Source organism: Hyaena hyaena, unplaced genomic scaffold (assembly GCF_003009895.1).
Source record: "Hyaena hyaena isolate Hyena2069 unplaced genomic scaffold, ASM300989v1 scaffold_55, whole genome shotgun sequence".
NCBI lineage: Eukaryota > Metazoa > Chordata > Mammalia > Carnivora > Hyaenidae > Hyaena > Hyaena hyaena.
Genome location: NW_024080687.1, coordinates 2063667 through 2070207, shown reverse-complemented (window position 1 = coordinate 2070207; position 6541 = coordinate 2063667).

Sequence of the window (6541 nt, the reverse complement as noted above, 5' to 3'; positions counted from 1 at the left end):
TGGACATGGCAACATAGTTCTCTATCAGGAAAGGCATTACATTGGGAATTTCTGGGCCTGTGAGACTCAGAGAGGCCCAGAGGGCCTCTCCTAGTGGGAGAGGAAGGTGTTAGAAGGAGAGGTAGAGTAAAGCCCACTGCACAGCTGCCCGCACTACATCAATATTAACTGACCCTTTCATCCTGAGAAATCTTCCAGTAGCCAGTCCACCACCAAGATAATAGGTCAGAATGCTGCAGAGCTGAGCTAACTGACCCTCAGATTCCCGTACTGTCATCTCTGCTCCTCCCCCAACTACTCGAGTGCTTTTAACTCTCCAGGAGAAATTCACTTTGCTCCTGGGCTCAAAACACACTGGGCACATTCTTGAACAGAGTTCAAACTAACAGGATTTCCCTAAAACAAGCAACTCCCTGGATGCCCTGGAAAGCACTCTGACTACTGAGAGGATTCGCAGAGCTGGAGCAACATGGCTCTGGTCCAGAAAGAAAGAAAATGTATGTGCTAAAAAAAAAAACAAAAGAAAGAAAGAAAGAAAGAAAGAAAAGCTGGCTCAGAGTCTTGGGAACCCCATAATCAGAAGCATGCTCATTCTGACGGTTTCAAAAGACCCAACACCCACCTCAATGCGACCTGGCTAAGGTTCAGAGAGATACACCCCCTCTTTTGTCTTTTGGACGGAATGTAAGAGCCATATGAGATTTCCTGCCTAGAAGGCAGAGAAGGGGCAAGGCTTTGCCACCCTGTGTCAGCAATGTAGGGGGACAGTTGGAGGCCATCCTTCGGCTTGTCTTTGCGTGATGTGATTTCATTGTATGGGACAAGATATTCTGTGTTAATTCTGCATGGTGCCCAAGTCCCTGCAAACCTATCTCATCTTCAGCCAGGGTTTTTACTGGTTTATGTTTCGTTTTGTTTTTCTCCTGGGGGAGAGCTATTCTCAGGTTCAGGTGTGGGTGGCTCCTGTCAGGACTGGACTTGCAGAGATGAAACAGGAATTGAGGTTAAGGGTCTCCAGGCTAAGAGTCATGAGCCTGATGCTCTCAGAGGTCAGGGGCAACCCTGAGGCCCAGCCAGTGCATTATTCATGGCAGGACAGGGAAACCATGTCTTGGAGGTCAAAGCAAGCAGAGTCAGGAACCCAGATGTTCAGGTACCTCATAACAACAGCACTGGCTGGTGGAAAAGTCACCCTGGGTCCAAAGTAGGAGCTGAGTCACTTTTGGCTTCCTGATTATTTCTAATAGGCTGGGTACAAGTCTGAGCCACAGAGGAGTTTTCCTTCTATCTTTAATGAGTTAGAGACCAATGCTTGAGGTCTGGGAAAAGTCAGAGTCCTACAGCTACTAACAGACACCTTCCTGTGGTCTCTACCTTACACTACTGCAGAGGGTGTTTGGGATTGCGGGCCACTTTGGCAAAAGAAAACAAAGCTGTCTCCCTGTAGTCTGTTGTGATCCACATTTTGTGCAACTGGAAATGCCAGCCGAAGATTTTAAAATATTGGATCTACAGTGAACCAACTTTATGGGGTGGGTGGGGGAAGACACTGGGAAATGAATGCTTCAAACATGTCCTTAGAAATTTTGATTTTTCTGGAACAGGCTGAATCTTAAGACAAAACTAGTTTTGCAGGTCTGGTCACAGCAGCCAGCCTGCCTCTGCATACCCTGGTTCTGGTCTGTGCTCAGGGATGGGGTTTCAGCATTATTCCTTCTAAGTCTTATTTCAGGGCATACAATTCCAATGATGATCAAGGGTGGATGTGTTACTGCATTTAAAGCAAGATTTCCAAACCAGTGTTTTTTAGACAACTCCTAGTTAACACATCAGTGGTTGCTTCCGATTCCAAACTAATCATCCACGCATCCATGCATCCACTCATTCAACCAGCAAACACTTGTTCAAGGCCTTAAATTTGTCAGAACTGGCCAGGCCCCTAGGAGAGAGACACAGCTGATTAAAGAAGAAAGAGGTGGCGGTATGGTGTGAAGGACTTGAAGAGCGTCAGGGCCAGCATCTTTCTTGGAAAATGAGGAAGAGGGAGGATAAAGAGATTTGAATAGGTGGGATTAGGCAGCCCTTGAAAGCTTAGTAGATTAGACTGATACATTATCAGGGTATGTACACAGGGTAGTGAAAAGAATGACCAGAATGTCCAATGTGGCAAGCAACTGGGGGCTCTGGACTTTGAGAGGAAGAATATAGGTTTCTCCCTGGTGGTGTGTGTCACTGCTCTCCTTTTCTGAATGACCTTAGTGGTGGGTAATGATATAAGGATGAGTTTGAGGAGTCCTGCCTTTGGTTTATGAACACCTCAACCCAAGTGACTTCAAACATTTTAGTCTTTGATGAATTCATCTGTCTAGTTTGACTGGACCAGGTCATTCTAAGCCAGTAGCCCAGATCCAGTCCTGTGGAGCCAGTTAATTTCCCTTTGTTCTAATGACAAGGTGTTATCCTAGAATGGGTTTGCACATAATCACAACTGTCTACTGAACTTGAGTTTCCTTGAGGTCAGTAGCATTTTTGTCCATCATATATCTCCAAAACCCTGTATGTCCCATGCTGAGGAATACCTGGAAGGTGTGAAATTTGGGTAAAGATAAAAACCCATTCCATGAAGAGAAACCCACTGCCATCACTTGAGAGTCTCCCCTGGTACATGTCTGCTTTTGCTGGATTGGTAGGAAGACGTGAATCAATTCTGCAACCCCAACCCCACCCCAAAGACTGGATGCATAGTTACCATTCAGTTTCCCTCTTCTGCAACACTTCGTGTATTGTTGCCTGTAAGTGAGGTTTTTTCTTTAATGTTTTATTTATTTTTGAGAGAGAGAGAGAGACAGTGTGATCAGGGGAGGGTCAGAGAGAGAGGGAGATACAGACTCTGAAGACAGGCTCCAGGCTCTGAGCGAGCTGTCAGCACAGAGCCTGACACGGGGCTTGAACCCATAAACCATGAGATCATGACCTCATGAGATCATGAACCAAAGCTGGAAGCTTAATCAACTGAGCCACCCAGGTGCCCCTGTAAGTGAGTTTTTTTTAATGTTGCTAGGTCAAGGAACTTAGAAATCTTGGAAGGAAGTCAGTTTTGGCAAATTCTAATCCCCAAAGTTGGAAGTATCTGTATCAGCCAGGGTATCTCAAGAAAAACAAAACAAAACAAAACCCATGTGTATTAATTCAATAGAAGAAATTTAATATGGGAAATTAGTTACAAAGTTGGTTTTTTTTTTAAAGAGTTGAAAGTGCAACTATGAAGAGCAAGGCAACCCCAAGATTAGCAATTGCAGAGAGCCACTGCTCCCCCAGGGCTGGAGGAACAGGGGTGTTACCTGAGCCCGACAGCCTGGGCTACTTGTTGGTATCTGGTTTTAGGGGATGCCCAACTGGTAGTGTGCTGAATGAGGAAGACTCAGCCCCAGGTATGGGTGGAGTGGAGACACTTGGCTTCTCTTTCTCACCCATTCTCCAATCTCTTGCCTGTACTTCTCACTGGCCAAACCAAGCAGGAAGCAGTGGGCAAGGACACCTTGGTAGTTTCCTGGGGTCATCTTTTAGAGTACAGAGAATAACAGGAAAGTGGTGGAACTGAATCTGATGGAAAACAGGTGAATGACCAGTACAGGATTCATCCATCCATAGATTCCCCCAACACTCTTTCTGATGTTTGAGGGAATATAGCTGCACTCACCTTAGATAAATGGTAGCCCTTTGGGAAGATTGTACTGAACAATTTTTCTTTCTTCCACATTTGGCCTATTTTAGAAAATATATAGAAGTTTTAATGAAGCTACTGCATGCCCCAAACTAGCCTCACACTTGAAACTGAAATTTACATGGGTGGAGGACCTTTTAGACAGCTTCTCATTACATAAACACTTGACCTATAAGAACACAGGCTGCGTGCACTGTGTTCCCTAGTATTTATTTCTTCATTTACCCCACTATCGGTATAAGAGTGAGTAGGAGGCAGGAAGAAGGACTGGAAATGTGCTCTTGGGTTTAGTATTCACAGGTACAGGTTTTCTGAGTCCTGGTTCCCAGGGAAGGATGGGAAACAGATGTAAAAGTGAGATTTGGGGGAAACTGAGAGGCCCCTCCAGTCTGTGGTTGCCATTTTACATACCTTGTAGGCTTCCATGGGGTGAGACGCCTGTCTGTGGCCCCATTTTGTTTCGAGGTTCTGTGATCACATAAGTAGTCGAATTCTCTGTGTCAGTTAGGGTTTGATCAAGGAAGCCAAACCACTATGAGTAATATGGTAAATAAGAGATTTTCTATAGGCATTATACCTTGCACATTGGTGGGAGTTGGTGGATAAGGCTATGAAAGGCTGTTGCCTCTGTGTCTGGTGGTGGGCCTGAGGTCACTGCAGGTCAGCATTGGCGACCTGGGAGGAAAATCTTGGATAAGTGAAGTGGAAGAGCCGAAGACAAACTGAAACATACCTTCAAGAAGTCCATGAAGACAAACTGGAACCTATGTGTGTTTCTCATCACCTCTAACCTTGACAATACAGGTGGCCTGCTCAAGCCCTTCTCCTTAGAGCCTCATGCATGGCCAGCCCGGGCCTCAGAGAAGGTAAAGAAGGAGACCCTGCAGGCTCATCTCCACTCTCCTCCAACAAGTGGGTCAGTGAGCTAGCGGCAGCAGGTATAAGCCACAGAGGTTCCGGGAGCCCTACACCAACTTCCCAGCATAACGGAGGCTGCTTCACTTCCACCTCCTAAATCCCATGCCAAGTTCTCTCGTAGCAACCTCAACCTGGAACCATAGAGGGAAGAGAATTCTGAGAATCCCAGTTATAGTTTGGACAAATCGACACTGGACAAAGCCAACACATGCTGCAAGACCGGAAACTAATGGTTGGAGACGAGATCTTTGTTTGGACGTAGAAATGAGCTTTTATGACCCCTGAGAGGGAGAAACAAGTTCTGGGAGATTGTAGCCATAAGCTGGTGGCCTCCTCTCTAGATAGCTCTTGCACCCAAGGGGATGAAATCAGAAGATCTGAAGTTGTTGGAGAGCTGGAGGAGCCCTGACTTATCAGAGTCTGCCAAGGATTTGTATCTCCCGGAGGCCTCTCTCTCAGAACTAGGAAAGGTGGAGCCCACTTCGGGCCACCCCATCTCCTCTCTCTCCAACACCGATATAATCACACCTCCCTGACAAGGCTGCTGGGAAGATTCACTAGTTAATGCCAGGGACAGGGCGAAGGTGACAGCATTTACAATAGCACACAGATGCCCGGATCCAGGCTGGCAGGCACTTTGCTGACTGCAGTCAGCAGTTGATGGTGACCTCTCCTCCCCATTACATTTCTAAATATTTTGGTTGTTGATTGTAAACAAGCCCATCCTGAAACAAAAAATCAGATTTGCTACTGGTGTTTCTAAAACTATCCTTGGTCCTTGGAGCACTTCTGGTTACCTCCCTTCTCTCCCATTTCTCTTTGGTGGACAGATGAGGTCTACTTTTCTTCTGCATTCCCCTAGAGAAAGGCCTGGCTCTGAGACTCCAGCACACCATTTCAACCAGTTTACCTTCACACTCCTTTCTGATCAGGTGGTCAGGCTGTCGAAACTTTTAGTCAATACTGTCCACATGGTAAACATACTGGTCAGACATTTGGATTCTTCTTCTTCTTCTTTTTTTTTTTTTCCAACGAGAAGAAATAATCAGCTCTTTCTTCTACACATTTGAGGTTGTGTAGGCAGTGTCGCTATTTGCATTTCCGTTCCTTGGACCTTCATCCCTTTCTTTCTGGTCCCAGTTGCTTCCGCATCAGAATCTCCAAGTATGCAACGAAGACAGAAGCTGTCTTCATGCTCATGGCCTTTCCCCCATTCCAGCTTTCGGAGGAAGGCGTTTAGTTTTCTGGAATATCCGATATCGGGCAGGATGAGAAGAGAAAAGGCTGAAGTGGCCTAGAGGAACAGCAGATACTTGTAATAAAGAGCAGAGTGCTGAAGAGAAATGGAAGCAGGCGGAACATGTGCATTGGGGAGCGTGTGGGAGAGAAGAGTAAAATGGGCTTTGGGTGGGTGGGGGAACCAATGAAAGGTGTAAGAGAGAGAATAAGGGCGAAAGGTGTCTAAAGAGGCTTGTGTTCGTTTGCTAGGGCTGCCACGACCAAATGCCACAGTCTGGGTGGCTGGAACAACCAAAATTTATTTGCTCACAGTTCTGGAAGCTGGACCTCCAAGATCAAGGCGCTGGCAGATTAGGAGTCTTCTGAGGCGTCTGCTTGGCCTGTAGATTGGCTGCCTCTCGCTGTGTCCTCACACGGCCTATTCTCTGGGTGCATGTGTCCCTGGTGCCGATTCATCTTCTTATAAGGACGCCAGGCTTACTGGACCAGGGCCCACCCTCATGACCTCATCTCACCTTAATTACCTCTTTAAGGATCTTGTCTCCAAATATAGTAGTCACATGGGGGGTTGGAGCTTCAACATATGAATGGGGGGAGGGGGACACAGTTCAGTCCATAACAAGGGTTTTAAGGTCATTTTAATGTTAACTATGTGTCTTC